The following is an 18523-nucleotide window of genomic DNA, read 5'->3' on the forward strand; positions in this document are numbered from 1 at the left end:
GGATATAGGTCTTGATTTTTACTTTTCCAACAAATTATCAGACTTTAAAAAAAAAACAGACAAATTTAATTAAAGAGTAATCAAGGGAACCAAGGTTATAGCGGTAATCAAAAGAATGTAATCCAGGGACAAAGACCAGACATGGAAAACATACATACACAACAAAGAACATAAAGTAACTAAAATCATCCATACAAAGTAAAAAAAGCAAATGAGCAACTCGGACTCCACTAAGAACTGGGAGCATGGACCAGGTACACCGGTAGTGTAAGCGTCCTCTGCTTCTCTAGAAAAACCCATCGAGTTGCTCATAAAAAGTCAAGTTCGCGGTAGACAAACGAGGAAAGGAAAACTATGACCGTTGAATAAATCAGTTTTCATGGTGTAGATGGATACACCATAACGAGTTCATGATGACGACCATAAAACTTCTGTAGTGATGACTTCAATCTTGTAGCAACATAACCCTGTTCCAGAAGCCTATTTGTTAGAGTTCTAGCGCGATACAAAAAGTATGCGTAGTTTCGGCAAGCTCTGGCATAACGTATGAGTTGTGATATGAACACTCTATACGCAGGTGCCAAAGGGATGTTGTCACAGATGAAAGGAAAGTTGACAATTCTGAATGAAAAGTCATCACGTTTGTCGTAAAGTTTGGTCAATAGTTTTCCTTTACCATCGATTTCTAAGTGTAGGTCAAGATGTGAGGCTGACTTTACAGTGTCTGTAGTATCCTTTATCTCAAGACCTTTTGGGTAGATGCGATGTATCAAATCCCCGAAATTAGGATTGTTTAACGATAATACGTCATCTACATAGCGGAAACTGAGGTTGAAGGATCTAGCCAAACGATATTCTTTCTTTCTGATCAGATAAGCTATAAATTCAGCCTCATAAGAGTGGAGGAATAGGTCAGCAAGTAAAGGAGCACAATTTGTTCCCATTGGAATGCCGACCGTTTGTTGGAAAACAAGTCCACTACACTGGACAAATATGTTGTCGATTAAAAATTCCAGCATTTTGTAAACATCTTCCTCTGTATATTTGGAGGATGATTGGGAATTATTTCTTACAAAGTATGAGGAATCTCTACCAAGAACTATATATTTGTATCTAGGTGTACCATCTTTTTTGGAAAAACAACGATGTGTAATGTTTTTAAGTCGGGATTTTCACTGAGTATGGGGAATAGAAGTATACATTGTTGAAAAATCATAGGTTTTAATGCTATTTTATTCAGATGATAGTTTTGAAAAAACGATTTGTCTGTCTGGTATCAGTTTGGTGGAAGAATAATCAAGGGAACCAAGATTCTAGCAAATTAAAGAATGTAACCAAGGGACAAAGACCGGACATGGGAAACGGACAAAGGACATAAAGTAACTAAAATAATACACACAAAGTTACAAAAGTAAATGAGCAACTCGGACTCCACTAAAAACTGGAAGCATTGACCAGGTGCACCGGTAAAATAAGCGTCCGAGTTGCTCATAAAAAGTCAATTCCGGGGTAGACGAAAGAGGAAAGGAAAACTATGACATGTTGAACAAATCAGTTTTCATGGTGCAGATGGATACACCATTACGATCCTCGAGTTCATGATGACGACCATAAGACTTCCGTAGTGATGACTTCAATCTTGTAGCAACATAACCCTGTTCCAGAAGCCGTATTGTAAGAAATCTAGCGCGATACAAAAAGTATGCGTATTTACGGCATGTTCTAGCATAACGTATGAGTTGAGATATGAAAACTCCATACACAGGTGCTGAAGGGATGTTGCCACAGATTAAAGGAAAGTTGACAATACGGAATGAAGAGTCAACACGTTTGTCGTAAACTTTGGTCAATGGTTTTCCTTTACCATCGATCTCTAGGTGTAGGTCAAGATATGAGGCTAACTTCTAAGTGTCTGTAGTATCCTTTATTTCAAGTTTTTTTTTTGGTAGATGCAATGTATCAAAGCCAAAAAAACGATAACGATATTTAACGATAATACGTCATCTATATAGCGGAAACTGAGAGTAAAGGGTCTAGCTAAACGATGTTCTTTTTTCGGATCAGATCAGCTATAAAGTCAGCCTTATACGAGTGAGGAGGAATGCCGACTGTTTGTTGAAAAACACATCCACCACACTGGACAAATATGTTGTCGATAAAAAATTCCACCATTTTGAAAACGTCAAAGATATAACATGTAGATCATTCTTGATAAATACTTTTATGCATATGTTTACAACACTGAACATATACAAAAAATAACCAGTTATCTTGAGTAGTTCTTTGATGAAATTGTCCAGAATTTTGTAATATCAACCAGAATGGGTGTGATAGGTTTTTTTTATTATACATATTGGCCTTATTGGTTGTTTTGGCCCAGGACAAATCTTCGATTCCAACACAGCCATTTCGACCAATACCAGTATACCTGACCTCCAACATATAACATGGGAAACACAAAATTGCATATTTGTTGACATAATTATGGGTACAGCTATTAGAAACTATGACAGTTAGTTTTTAAACATAGCGCGAAATGGTTGTATATGCGTAAGACCTGCAGAATTGAAAGAAGGCATTTTTATTTCAAATAGATGAAACCTTTAATCTTTGTTTTCGTTCCATCCAGGTTTGTCAGAAATAACTTACTACTGGTATGTGGTAAAATATGATAGGTGAATATTCCATAATATCCCATTTACCGTCATTAATTAAAACACCACTGAAAATGAAGAAAAGGCATAATAGTCTACGACAAGGTAAAAAGCTATCCTAGGACAGACGATGCGTTGACAGTTTAGAGAAATCAATATTATAATTTAAGTCAATATGTAATAAATCGAACGAATAAAAACATCGAAAAACACGGAATTAACATACAACACATGACAAAGAAAGAGAACCAAGAGAAATTTACTAAATCCCTTTTTCTCTTCAACCACCCATCGTTATGTTCATTTCACGGCGGATACTTAACAGTATACAGAAGTAGAAAGTATGACCAAATAAAAAAGATGATAATGACGATGTTAATGATCGATGTTTACGATTATTTTTAGTATTTTAAGTGATTAAAGGTAGGTACGCTTTATATGTATCAACCAGTTTAGGGGGTGGGGTAGGATCAGGTAAAGATTATTAAAAGAGATGACGTTAGCCAGTTGGTGAAATACTCTAATTTTGAATTTAATAAAATATGAATGTCATATCGGAAAGCAATTAAGCATAAGTTGAGTTAGGAAGTAATGCTAGATATTGAGATATCTTTATGCAGCAGACAATGGAATAATACCACAAGCAAAAGGGAAATTCACGATATTTGTTTTTTCTTTAGTGTGTTTAAATATAGGACACACTTCAGTGAGATATTATTTATTTATGGGAAAAGTATCTAAGCAAAGACTTAACTTTGTTTGTTTTCTAATCTGAATAATGTGTTCTTCAGAATCAATTTCATACGAGAAAAGAGTTTGACGGACAAAGGACAAATTACTTACTATTGCTTACTGAAACTAATGTTGCATTTAATGAAAATGAAACCGAAAGAAAGTTCAAGAATATCCTGTATTCCTTTTCCAGCGGCAGCATTTGTACAACAATGATGTTTCATATTTCGAAAACCATATCAACCATTACTGCACCATGAGTGTGTCTATCAAGATTGTGTGTCCATCTCCACCTTTAGTTTGTCTATCAATATGGTGTGTCCATCTCCACCATGAGTTAGTCTTCCAATATGGTGTGTTCATCTCCACCATGAATTAGTCTTCCAATATGGCGTGTGTGTCCATCTCCACCATGAGTTAGTCTTCCAATATGGTGTGTCCATCTCCACCATGAGTTAGTCTCCCAATATGGTGTGTACATCTCCACTATGAGTTTGTCTTCCAACATGGTGTGTCTATCTCCACCATGAGTGTGTTCATTAATATAGCATATTCATCTCCAGCATGTGTTTGTCTACCGATATGTTTTCTCCATTGTCGATCAATATGGTGTATCCATCTCAACCATAAATTATCGGCCTATATGTAATGTCCATTTCTATCATGATGACGGGTTCGTTACTAGTAACTTGTTTTATTTTATATTCTATATACATAATATAAAATGAGTTGCTCCAAAGTTGGTTTTACAAGTTCTTTGTATTCTGACTCTCGATTGAATAATTCACTTTAACTATGGTTGGATTATGGCGGGACATTGCGGTCGTTTGTTGTCCCTTAATCAAAGAAAGCAGCATTGATTAAACCACGGAAAACAGGGAAAGGCAAGGCGCCAATTGTTTTTTTTTTAGATAATCAAGAACTGTTATCAAAGATTATTTGCAATGCTCTGACATAGGCCCTTCGTCCTTACTCTTTAATTTCAGATCCGCCACTCTAAACCATGGTAACTCTATGTTTTTGTACCATGGTAAATTGCATAACGCTTTATTGTTCAATTCATGTGTGGTAAGTGTCTGTTTGGTCATTTTCCTTTCATTTGAACGTCGTGTCAGTTCTGTTTTAATGACAATAAGCATGTCTATTTCAAGTAATGAAAACGATCAAAATTTTCGCTTTATCTACTGGTCAAAGAGTAAGTCTCAATAGTAAGTGATTCTCGTCACCAGATTTGTTTTTTCCTCTCCTATTATACCAGTTGATGTCTGACCTTCAAATTGAAATTCCTGACAGACCGTCGGTATTTTGCTTTTTCGGTAAGAAATATAACTTCGGCGAGCGGATTAGCAAGAATGGCTCCTGTCATGAAAATTGAGATCTCCTCTTATGACTATTTATAATGGTAAAAATTGTGGTCAAGCTGGAACAGTTTTGATATAGTTGAATGTCACCCAGGCTTAGTTTATTGTTTTCTATATTTTGTCCCTCCTTTTTGAATATTTTAAACTCAATGTTTTTATTTCTATACAGAAGGATATTTTAACTTTTTTCTCTCCTAGTTGTCACTTGCTAAACATGATAAAAGAACCCACCTACCTGGAAACACAAACAAAGCAGGGAAATATTTTATATTTGTTTTCCAGTTTCGAATTATTGTTCGACAAGTTATATGATTTTGTTTTCATAACCGAAAATATTAGAATGAAGAAGAATAAAAATCAAATCTACTGCTATTTTGGTATTTTAATATTCTGTTCATTACAAAAATTTCTTACCAATTTTAATAATCGGAACTTATCTCTCCTGAACATGGGATACAGCTGGGAAAAATCCTTCACAATACTTCACCAAATCGGAAAATTCCCCGAAATTACTTTAATAAAGCGGCTTGATATTGCTATATGGGAATATAAGCGGGTGTAACAGTTGTTTTAGTTAGATTATCAGAATGACAAGGACAGGAATAACTTGGTCCATCCTAAAAGTAAAGGCTGATGTAAAAAAAAATAATTTTAGATTGATATCATATATATGGTATTAACTGTTGCGTGCCATTCTCGGTATGAAGCATGGTGCGTTTCTTTTTCTATTTCGAACTACATATATTTTGCGGTTTGTTTTTATTTTCTTATCATTTTTCAATATTAACCGAATTTTTAATGTCACAATCACATTATTTTAGCTAAGCTTTATTTTTGTCAAATATGATCTATAGCCAGTAAATTGTTCATTTGGATTGTTTTTTTTTTAACCTTTTCCCCTTTTTGTGTTTTTTCCTTTGCTTTGTTCTTTTTTTTTTTTACTTTGGCGTGTCTTGATTTTGCTGAGCTCAGTATCCAAATGTATCTGACTACCAAATAAATAATCGTGTTAAGACCAATGCTTCCCTATCTAGTCTCACTGTTAGATTTTTTGCAATATACTTTGGTGCTTGTTCGTTATACTTATTTTTTTTTTATTTTTTATTTTATTTATTTATTTATTTTTTGCAATATGTCACCTTTTTCAAAAAATACGTTGTATACAATGTTCCCAGCATGTGGGGTCTGATAGGACATACATAAAAACACAACGATGTGAAGTGTTAACTTAATGTGTTTTGAAAAAAAAATAATATGAAAAACAAATCGTTATCAATATCGATGTCAAACCTTCATAAATAATAATTGAAATATCAAATACCACATGTGGTACAAACAAAAAGTCATGCCATGAAAGATGAATACCCTTGTTTCTTAGTACGACGCCGCGTTTGATATAGGAGCTTTTTAACACAAATGCACGCAGTCCCGTGTCATAAATTGTTAAAAGTGATAGTTGTTGAAGAAAACGGCCTTTAAATTGGGGTCATATACATATTTACAGTCCGTTTCATGGGCCACAAATTTGTGCCTAATTATCGTACAAATATGATTGTTATTTAAAGAATATTCCAAGCGTAGTCCTGATGTGGCACATCAAAGCTGTGTTTGTACCGGGCTCGGATGAGTGAATACATAAATTATCTTTACCGGAGATAACATCAGACACAAGTTGGAAAATGATGGGTACAAAAACTTTAAAATGTAAAATTTTGACCAAATTTAAGCATTAAAGAGATTAACGCATTGATAAGCCATACGACAATACTGACATTGTCATATTTTGTAAGTATCAATTAAAATTTATTTGCCTCCTTTGAAGTTAATATGGTTTTCCCTAACATTGCATTATATGTAAAAGAATTAATAACTAAAGTTATAAAACGTAACTGAACACTACTACTTTAAATCAAAATGGTTGTTCTTAGCACCTTGATTTAATGGCGCTTTTATTATTACGATATTCTGTTGAGAAAGGGAACACCCCGGATGTCGCACGTGTTCGCCTTATAGCTCATACGCTGTAAACAATTAGATCCATTTCAGTTGTCGCACAAGAATTGACGATATCGTGTTCCGGACAAACTTGCTTGTAGACCACAATTTACAATTACTTCACTTTATCAATTTTTCATCATATTAATTTAATCCTGCATTGCTCAAATCAACTTTATATCTGTTTCATCAAATTCGTGCTTTTTGAATCATTATTTAAAAAAAATAATGTAACTAATTAAATTGAATATATATCAGTGTCAATCGGTTTGTTATTATCTGTATGAAATGTAAAACTAGTTTTCTTTCTTTCTTTTTTAACAATTTAACTTTTAAAAAAAAAAAAGTATCGTTGCATGACAAATAAGCGTATAACATGAAGACTAGAACCAAAAATGGTTTAGTACATAACGTGAATACCGTCGTTCTATATCTAAGTCCATGGCTCTTTGGATTTGTGTCTTATAGTGGCGGACTCAGTTGGTACTTATATCCAGGGTCCATTTTTTTTTTTTTTTTGTTGTTGTTGTTGAAAAATTCGTAAATTTAAAAAAAAACAAAATGGGCAAAAAGATCAACTAATAGCCTGTTACTTCCTGTATTATAAGGAACCCCCTTTACAAAATTTCTGGATCCGCTCCATTTCCGTTTACTACAGTGAGGTTTGTGATAGACATCTCCATTGCTGGTTTGGAAATTAAAAAAGAATGCCTACATATCCATAATACAATATTTACCAGAAATTTCTCGTCTCATTTCTAATAAAGATATTCCTGCTATTTATATTGGTTTTATTTCCTTCAAATGTTTTCTCCTGAGGATATAATACAAACAAGAAAATTAAAGATCAGAGCGAAGAAGCACAACGGCGGCAAGTGGATATAACAATGTAGCAGCAATATTGGGGAATTCTTAACATTAAAAAAATGACATTTTGTCTCATGTTGTAGAAGGTTTACTGCCACAAGCATCGTAGGCAATGACTGAAACAAAAGGCAGAGCTTTATTGCTTAGTAAGGACACACGCTTTGAGTACTTATTGCTTCTTTAATATAACTAACATTATTAGAGACTATACAAACGTTAATATCATCCTAATCTTTGTAATCTAATCATTAGCCAGCGGGTTACAAATCTTTTTTTTTTCATTACTTCTGTGTTGTTACTGCTACTGCAAGGTTGAAAATCTCCAGAATCAGTTAGATTTCACGAAACCTCTCTTGAGTGTTCTTATTTACGAAAGCCTTTAATTGGTACATGCACAGTACCTTCATATGAAAAATATCACAAGCTAGTGACATTATTGCTAATTACTTGTGCCAGGAACATCCTTGCACGTTTGTACAAGCATTTTGTTTTAAATTTAAGGCATTCCATATCCATAATGATGATTATTGCTTGTTGAAAACAAAAAAAAAATATTACATTTTGAATTTTTTCAAATCCAGTGTTAGACCAAACCATATCTATATAAGTTTATTTTTTATTTCAAGTCATTTGCGAATCTAGATTCAGATAATGAGACATGCTTTAAAATCGATATATTCTTCCACACTCGGGCACGCAGTTTCGGTAAAATTAATTGAAATTAGCATAAGGTCAAAACCTTTTTGTTAAAACCTCGTTTCTTTTTAAAAAGATGACTTTTAAAGTTACTGAGAAAATGTCAATTTCACATGACTTGAACACCTGTATCTATATTCAACGTGCATGCAGATACTTCAAAAGAGATATGTTTGACTCTGTCAGGTAAATAGGTAGATAAATTGAAAAGAGAATGTTCTTATCACCACCCCTCTCGCAAATAGATCTTCACAGCGAAAACCACGTGTTTTAGCTATGTTCGTAGATAACATTGATAAATATCGTCATCCTTTCAAACATTCTTACATGTTTGTGGAATACAAAACGTAGCAATCATAATTTTCGATTATGTAAGCTAGGAGAAAATAATCCTCCGAAAACGCGTCACATTAAACAACTATCAATCAAATAGGGACATACTCGAGTTGACCACGAATCACTGTCATTACAACGCTTATCAAACAGGTGTCCAAACACTTGGCTTATAATCACCATGTCAACCCGGATAACTTCTTAGTCACTCATCTTCTTGGACCGGCACGTGGATGTTCATCCTAAAAGCGTTCCCGTAACCACTCCAACAAAACCATACGGGCCACAATTTAGTCTAGGACAGCTTTTGATATCAATTATTTTCTGTCAATATATTTTCTGCGTACGAAGGACTACGGTATTCGTACGTTCAGGCCTGGAATAAAGGACGTAGGACACGTTATCAAGGATTCTATGATAAGATCAATTTCAAATAGTGTATTAAATGCGAGATGTTCCTTCGAAATCCTTGTTGTTAGAAAAAATATAAATAAGTGAAGAACCAGAATTAGGAAAAGTACAAAAATTAGCAACAAAAACTGTTGAAAAAGCATTTTCGACATTCTTGCTATGAACTAATATGAAATCTGAATCGGGATTTGCGAGGAAGTACCTTCCCAGTTATAACAATAGATGTTCTTTTTTCACGTTCTATGAGTTAAGAAAAATACATCGTCTTGTAGCGCCGAAATGCAGATATAATGTATAATGCTTAAGATTTTTGTATGTGTTTTTCTTTTCTTATTTTTTTTTTGGGGGGAGGGGGAAATTAAACACATGATGGGTAGACCTCACGCAACTAATTGCGTCAAGATTTTCATGTAATATCTGAAACCAAACTGACTATTCGTCATATCAAATATTCATTGAAGAGAACATGTTAAACTACCAATGAAAATGAAAACCCTAAACATCATCTCTGAAGCTAATTGATAGATTTTAAAGAAAGTTTGCAAAATTGTTCTTTAGGGTGCCCTGCACAATTTTTTTTAAATATCCAACACATTGACATTTTGTCTATTTAAAGTACTAAAGATATATATATTTTACATGTTTCACATTGCTATATAATTAAAGCTAAATCGGACAACCTATGAAGTATTTTTTCCCTGAAACGTTGATTTTTAAGTCTCTTATACTGCTAGCGACTTCTTGCACTCGTAATTTCAGTACTTAATATTCGCATATGATTTGCCTAATTATATATATTACTACTTCACATTATGCTACATGTATATAGAGCTACACTGCTTCATTGGATCAAATTGATACGGGGAAGATAATGAAAGGATAGAAGGGTTTAAAAAAATTCCCAACGATGTTAGAACTGTAAAATTTGCAAAGCAAATTTTTTGGTCGTTCCCTCCGCGGGATTCAAACTCGTACATCTGTGACATCTATGGCAACACCGCCTGCACAAAATCCAGGGCCCTAGACCATTCGACCTGCTAGGCTAGCAGTACGAGTTCGAATCGCATCGTTTCTAGAGTTGGGGTGTAGCTTAGACTTGATTATATATATGTATATATGCATCCTTGTATTAACATTGTATCTACATAGTAATGCACTAGCAAGTAAGATGGTATCGCCACTTACCATTAGACTTCTTATATGTATTATATACTTGGTGTGGCTGTATTTGTATAATGTTGCAAATCCTCTGCTGTCTTCCCTGATATCATCACTGGTTGTCCTATTCAGTTACATCATGTACTAATGTTCGCGTTCTAGATTTACTTACGAGGAAGTATCACTCGGTTAACGAAAGCTTTATTTTATATAGCCTAGTTGGCCGTGTGGTCAGAGAAGTGAAGGAGTTCGAATCCCGCTGAGGGGGCGACCAAATTTTGCATCGCAAATTTGCATCCTCGCATCGATTCTATAGTCCAGGTGTAGCTTGGACTTGATTATAAGTCATTGCCAGTTATTTAAAATAGTTCCTAGTCTGGTTCCCTGGTCAATATCATAAGCGACCCAAAGATCACTAAAAATTTCCTGGTAACCAGTTGTTTTGAATGAAAAACATTAGGGTCATCACGGTTACGAAAGAGTAATCATATCAAGGGACCCAAAATTCTAGCGGAAGTCTTCTGATTCGAGAGCATTCGTGCTATTTCGGATATTGAAATCAGTGGCATAGAATATTTGACGTTTAGAGACTTTAAAGACTTCAGTCTTTGATTTTTTTCAGTTTTGCATGTTGCAGAAGTATAAAAAAATGTGACGTAAAGGTTGAAACCTTAACTCTAGCAAGGTGCCAGAGAATCAACCCACATTTGTAGGAATAATATCCTATTAGTTTTGTCGGTGTCTTAATTAATTAAAAGATCAGTGATGGAAATCCTTTATATAGAACAGTCACTGTCAGGGTTAGGTGTCAGCTGAAATAAAATACCTTTACGCTAGTCATGTCATGAGACTTTTTTTAAGACAGATTATTCAAAAGTAAAAACTAATGAAAATTTATTTTATTTTAGCAAAAATAATCGTAATATAACATAACATGTTATTCATTTAAGCAAATTTAGATCTCATATGTAAATAAAAAAAACCACAATGTTATAAACATTGCCATTTTCTGTATGCTGAACAATTATAACCAAGTACACAGAAAGTTCAAGTTTCAAAAATGAATTTTATACAAGAAATACTTAAACCAAATACTGAAATACGAACAAGGAAACCAAAAACCAGCACCAATGGTTGACAAAGGAGCTACAACATGGCAGATTTTTGCAGATATCTATTAAAATCACTAAATATCCCGATTGGTGGTTTTTATGGTCTTGACTATCATATCCTTACGGATCTCGCACGACCGCCCCTTGCGGGGATTGTGTTAGTAGATGTCTGTTAGTAGTTGGAGGTAGTGGAGCCCAGTCTTCGGGATACCTGACCGAAGAACTCAGCCAATCGGAACTGTTAACATTTATATAAATGTACACGTAGTTATGAACATCTCACTTAAGGTAGGAAACGGTTCCGAACTATGCAATGTCATGCTATCCAGTCTTTCGTAGTAACATATGTAATGATAACATAAAGATCAATACAAATACCTCAAAAAAGTCTTTAATCATATTTACGCTTAACAATTCACAAAACAGTTCTGTTACTGTTTATTCTTTAATCAAGATAATTTTTTCCATATTTTTGTCATTGTCGTTTAAAAAAATCGAAGCCCCAAGTTTAAAACCATGCCAAATGATTAAAAAAAAACGAGTAAATCACTTTGATTTATAGAGAGGGAATTTTCTGTCCAACTAAATGTGTGGCCTTGTATTTTATAGACACAAACTTTGTTAAGAAGCCATTATGGGGTGACTTACTACACTCTAAATATTCATAGTTTTCTTATTTCATATACCATAAAAATCTCACACCTGAATTAGAATAGTCTTATGTATTCAACGATTCATATTTTTTGTGAGTTATGATCGCATTATTATCTTAATGAGTATTATAAAAATAAAGTTTTCTCTGTTGATGCAGATTTGAAATGCATTAGGGTCTGACGTGGTATTTTCTACAAAGACCCAAGGAGAATACATTGAGCGAGAAAAGGATAAACGCATTCAATGTCGGGAGATATAAATGATTTTTTGTGAAATAATGACACTTAAATATGTTCAAGCTCCATTATTTATGCATTTTATTACTTAAGATTTACAGCTTTTGTTCGTCCATTTTACATAAAGTTACATTTTATTCAAATAGAACCTCTTCAAATATGAACAGAAAAGTGCGTCAAAATATGTGAAATACAATACCTTTTACGTTCACAAGGCTTAAACACTTTTGAGAAATATTATAACAGATAAAAATTGAAAGCCTACAAAAACTAATACCTGTTATTTAGACCCAAACCGACCACTTCACAGCAATGAGTTTCATTAAAATACAAATTGAACGCTCGCTCTATTCTAATGTATCTAAAATTATATCTAGCATATCTTAATAGGCGATCAAAGAATGGCGACTAAAAGTAAATTCTGCCTTTGATGATAAGATTTAAAATTTTTGTCAAGTTCCCTAATTTTAAGGTGTATGAACTCCTCCTAATCATAACCAGTTATACTAAAGTGTCGATAGTATATCATTAGTCACGTGCTATTACATCCGGGTATTTATGAGTAGAATCCCCTCTTTAAGGTGTCTTTTTTCATTTTTTTATTATGGTTAGCTAGGCCGATGTATCCTAATCGTTTATTAAGTATCGTACTGTATTATTCTATGCATATTTTTATAACTGTTATTAATATTGTAGTTTCAATCTTCCTCTCATGTCAGAATGTTTTTCGTTTTGACATGACAACATCCAAATCAAAATCATAGTAAGTATCATAACGTACGTTCCCATAAATACCAAAACAAATATTTCCCTATATTTTTAGAGGATGGGCCGGGTCCAGGGGTAGTCCGCGGGTTCAGGGGTTGTTCGCGGATTTCCTTTCCTTTATACATCGGTATTTTTTTCTTAAGGTAGTAGACTAGGGGTAAGGGAGGTAATCCAAATACAAAGGTTTTCATTCACTAGAACGTTTGAATGACTCCTTACATCCAAGATTCAAAGTGATACTGGTATGATAGGGAAATAACTCCAAGCAAGGGTAACTTCAAGCTTTATTCACCATATAACTGTATCCAGTGTATAACTGTGTCCATTACATAATTTAACCCATCGTGCAGAAAATGAATATTTGTGCGACATTATTTTGCATTTATTCTGTGCTCGGCGATACTCTTTATTTAATATAATTCATCATAATAATAATATCCTTTATATTTTAGCCAATAATTTGACTGATAAAGTAATATTTCAAATGCTGTACTTCAAGATCAGTTCAAGATTAAACACACTTTAGGTGAACTTTTCCAAAACCTATCCAGTGGTCCTTCTATATTACCAAGGATAAAGACTACGTGTTATTCTTGAACATACGTCATGACTAGTCGACATCCTCGACTGTCAGAACTTACTGGTTCAACGAGAAAAGTATCCTATTTGATAGTAAAATAAAACCACAATCACATTTATTTGTATATAAATTTAAGGGTCTGAAAAATTCAAAACGATGTGCAAAGGTAATTTTCTGTTGTTTTTCCGACCGGATGTAACCTCCTCACAATATGAAATGCTACAGGACAGTTCATCTGAGTGACGTTACACGTAGTTTAGTTCTCTAATGAGGTTTTATTTTTTTAATACTCTATAAATAAAATATTGTCGTTATTTGAAATGAACTTTCCAATGTAGTATGAAATAACTATATAAAATTCATTCAAAATGTAAGAATTTAAACAGTAATGAGAAATGGCAAAATTCTCTGGCCAAAACGTTTCTGAATGGTTTTTTCAAGCCATGCGAGAAAACCAACCCCGATGGGCTAAAATAGTCTAATGAGGCACGCCCATGGTGAACTAATAAAATAAAACATTTGATATTGTAAAGAACCATAGAATTGATGCACCCGTTAGTTAAATTGCAAATTGTACTATTAAATTTTACTTTTGGAATAAATGAGATTGCTGAAGTAAAACTGATAATCGTTTCGGTAGTCCCTGCCAAACTTAGGCATTTTGCAAAATGCACAAGTAAATAACTTGAATCAGATGAAAAGGACAAAGATCCAAGTTGACATTTTAAAAACAATCTTACATCACATACATTATTAAGTAAAATCATACATTAAGTAATCTATTAATGACTTTATGCTTAAGTTTAAACTAGAGAGTACAACTTTAAGATAAGTATTAGATATCAATATATATTGAGCGAAGTTTCTGAAGGCACTTAAAGTCAAAATCTTAGGAATTTCATAACCACGAAAATATATTTACATGTATGTATACATAGTGAAAGCATTGTTCGCATTTAACAGACCCATTGAATGTCGTGAGTGTTTTAATTGCGTTAAAAAAAGTTTTCCACTAGCTTTTGAGACAATAAAACAAGGTCAAAGTCCGCTGTTCTTTTGTATTTAATGTTTTTCCTTAATACTACTTTCTTTTACATGTATATTTTACTTTTTTAAACAACTGGAAAGGTTTGGTAAAAACTCATCTTGTTATCAAATACTATCACCATGGGAAAAGAAAACAGTGCTTACATGTATTTTGATGTGATAGCCCGCTATCTGACAGTTTTAGTCCTTCTAAACAATCTCCTAGACCCCTAACGCAAAGGACATTTACGTGTTCCATGCCCGCCTCATGTGGTGTTCTGATTTATCGCAACACTCTCCGATATAAATAAACATGTTTTGATAATGTCAACACATTATAAGTAACATTTTACCCAACACAATGCCTCCATGATAATTGCATCTTTATCATTCAACTTTCCCATTTAAAAAGAAAATCTTCAAAAGCCTGGCTGATCACCCCCGATTTCTTGGGTCATTGTATTTGCAGCAGGAGATGATTATAATGTAAAGTGCACCTATCACTTTCCTCAGAGCACGTGTGTGGTTCAACACAGTTCACATCTGCATTTTAAACTGCATTTTATAATTATAATTAAAGTTCGCTCAAGTTAATTCGGCCATTGTTTACCAAGGTAAATGAATACCTTAGACCCTGGCTAGCTAACATATTGTGTCCAACGTTCCTATTCTCTCTCTGTGTGTGTGTGTGTGTGTGTGTGTGTGTGTGTGTGTTATTTGATTTGATTGCAAAGATGTTAGGCAGAGTACATGGAATAAGTAATTTTTGATTTCTCAATAAAATATATTATTGTATCGTCACGTTTCTCTTGTAGTTAACTGTTTTATTTCATTAAAAAAATAAATAATAGAATTGATGTTCACTCGGGTGATATTTAAATATAACAATTTCGAAAAGTACAAGACGCGTTCATAAAAGCACTATAAGTTCTTTTCCAGTTGTTTTAAGCAAATATGATGAACCGGTATATATGTCTTGACTCGACGATCCGATACCCATTAAGTTTGCTGGTTGGCAGCTTCCTTTAGACTATATATAAATTTGCATCGCAAATTTGCAACCTTGTATCGATTCTAGAGTTGGGGTAGCTCATACTTATTATATGTATACATGCATCCTTGTATGTACATTCAACGTTGATCCTCACCGTGGATGTTATGTATTTACATAGTATATATATATTTGATTTCTGGGGCCATTCTAATTTAGTAAGTATATAATTGATCTTAAGTTATAGCGTAACAATGCTATTTTCTGTTATGACGTCATTACTTACGATCAACTCTACACTTACGACTTTTTGTGAAATTGATGCCTTGTATGTATAATTTCTCACGCTAATTGAAGGCCCACATAAATTAATTTTGTTTCCACTGGTTGGTGAGGTTATTTTACCTTTGGCATATACCGGCTTATACATTTTTCTTATTTTTTTTTTAAATGTTTTTATCATACAACTTCGTCTTTTAAATCGAAATTCTTTTTACTGCGTAAATCTTATACACAGTTTGAAAAAGTAGTTTAAAAAAACGTTTAAATAAGCATTTTTTTCGTTACGTCTGGTAAAACTCAACGATTCCAAGTCATTAGATGCTCACACCTCTGACCCCAAAATTGTCACATGTATCTTAGGTGAAATTAGACGTACGGGTAAGAATAGCGAGTTTGTATATGTTGTAGTCGATCCATAGCTAATGATGGTTTAATATGATATCCAGCCTACCCTCTGATGACAGGGTATCGTTATTACGATGACAAACATTTAAACATGAGGTATTCACAGAAGAAACTCCAACGTCGCACCTGATACGCTATACCCTACTTAGTTAAACGCCTCGGGAAATCGGATCCATTGTCTGCTTTACATCATGTCTTCGATGATTAGACGTTTCAAGCAGTGAATTGCAGACGTTTTAATTGAATTTAAATCAAGAAATTTCTCCTTTTATGCGTAAAATATGGTGCTTTGTTCAGCAATTCATACAAAAACAGCGGGGTATTGTAAAGAGCCTCCCTTCACTGCTCGTTTGTATAGAAAGAATCTTGAAATATAACCACTTTTTTAACGGTTTAGTCGCCTGATTTTACTGGATGAAACTAAAGACACATGAAGATTTTTAAAATATGTACCATTTTAGAATTGTGTTTATGATAGACTATACAAACATCTATACCTATTAAATGTATAAATATAATTGTTTTATCTTTTAATTTTATTATTTTTTAACAGATTATTGGCAGCAGAATTTAAAAAAAAAATACAAGCATTTAATGTGAGGATATTGAAAACGATGTTGAATAATATGATTTTCTCATTGTGTAATTCAATGTGATTGCTGCTGTCTAGACTAGGACATTACTAAAGCAAGGATATATACTAAACAAAACACTGACTTTTTACGTTGATTTCCATGTGGTCATTTAAAAAATCAGTTAAAATGAAGAAAAAACCTATTTCAGTGTACATTTATGTAATACTTTTTTACAGAGCAACTGACGTTCGAGTGATTTAAGTTATAAGTTTAAGTCGGTTATCACTGTTCATGGACTAATGCCTGAGTCATTGTCATTATAGAAACAGTTCGTGTAGCTGACAACAATGATGTGGGTGGATTATTATTCTTATTTGGTCTAAAAATGGGCGAATTTCACCCAAAAAGCACGTTTTAGAAGTAAAAGGCTAAAAAGTTAAGTATGCTGAATCACACTAATATTTGTTATTTAATTATAAATTGCATGTAAATACCGGTGTAGAAGAATATGTTTAAAAAATCTGTGTAGTCTTACAAATGTATCTATAAACACAGAAATGTATTGGGTGTTTATTTGCAATACCCGAACAATAATTTTCATTTTTTGAATTATATTTAAAATTTTGGGTGGCCATACCAATTAGAAAGTAAAGCAATAAAAAAAGAAAAACTATGATTTAAAAAAAAAAAAAAAGACAAATTGAAACTTAATGTTTTTGCGCATAAAAAAATATTATAAGGAATTGTACGAGTTTTTTTTAATTTCAGACTTATTAACACATATTTCTTTTTCCTAATCGTTGTAGTTAAAATGTCTTTTTTTCTCACTTCTCACAGAATATAGGTTTAATGTAAAATCAAACAAAACTAAAGATGCTTCTGGCTGTAAGCGTTTCTTATTTGGACCAAGAATATTATACATTATTCCTTTCATGCAGATTAAAGATTTCATGCGTAAAACCATTGAATTGCAGTTTTGTTTTCAATATAAAGTTTCCAGAAGTGTAAAATAAAATTAATTCAAATACGTGTCGTTTATGTGTGACTTGCATGTAAAATTTCCCTGTTTTAATTGAAATTACTTTCATGGTAGACACTTTTCCTTATGTATGTATATTCTTTATCGTCTTGGAAAATGTAATTTGATTTTAAAACACAACTTCATGGGATATAACTTTCTGCATACAAAAATTATCAATCAGTTTAATATTGCAAATTTCTGTATATGCCACCGCTTATCATCAGCATTAGAACTATATACTAAAGTAAGTTCACGATAAAAATAAATAAATTACAAGAAGTATTCAAGCCAATATTATCGTAATGGGAAGTCAAATCCAGTACCGAGAAGTTTTACCGTGTGTATTATAAGGAGTAAAGCATCATTGTTAAATAATTTTGTAATAGTGCATATTCCTGTCAATTGCAAGTTATGTACAAAATGTCTCAACTTGATAGTATCATACAGCACACGAAATTATATTTTACTGATTACATACAGTGTAGAACGGAAGAAACGTACATTTGGAGAACTTTGGAAACCTTACATATATCGAATAGGCCTCGTCATACCGTACATATTTTTGACAACTTCAAGTACTGATTGAGTAGACAAAATGCAAAGGAAGTCAACATGAAAAACACAAGCATAGAAGATTTCGTGTGACCCATAACACTTCAAGTTCAC

Source organism: Perna viridis, chromosome 7 (genome assembly GCF_037379345.1).
Source record: "Perna viridis isolate PV_CMFRI_1.1 ecotype Kerala chromosome 7, ASM3737934v1, whole genome shotgun sequence".
Lineage (NCBI taxonomy): Eukaryota > Metazoa > Mollusca > Bivalvia > Mytilida > Mytilidae > Perna > Perna viridis.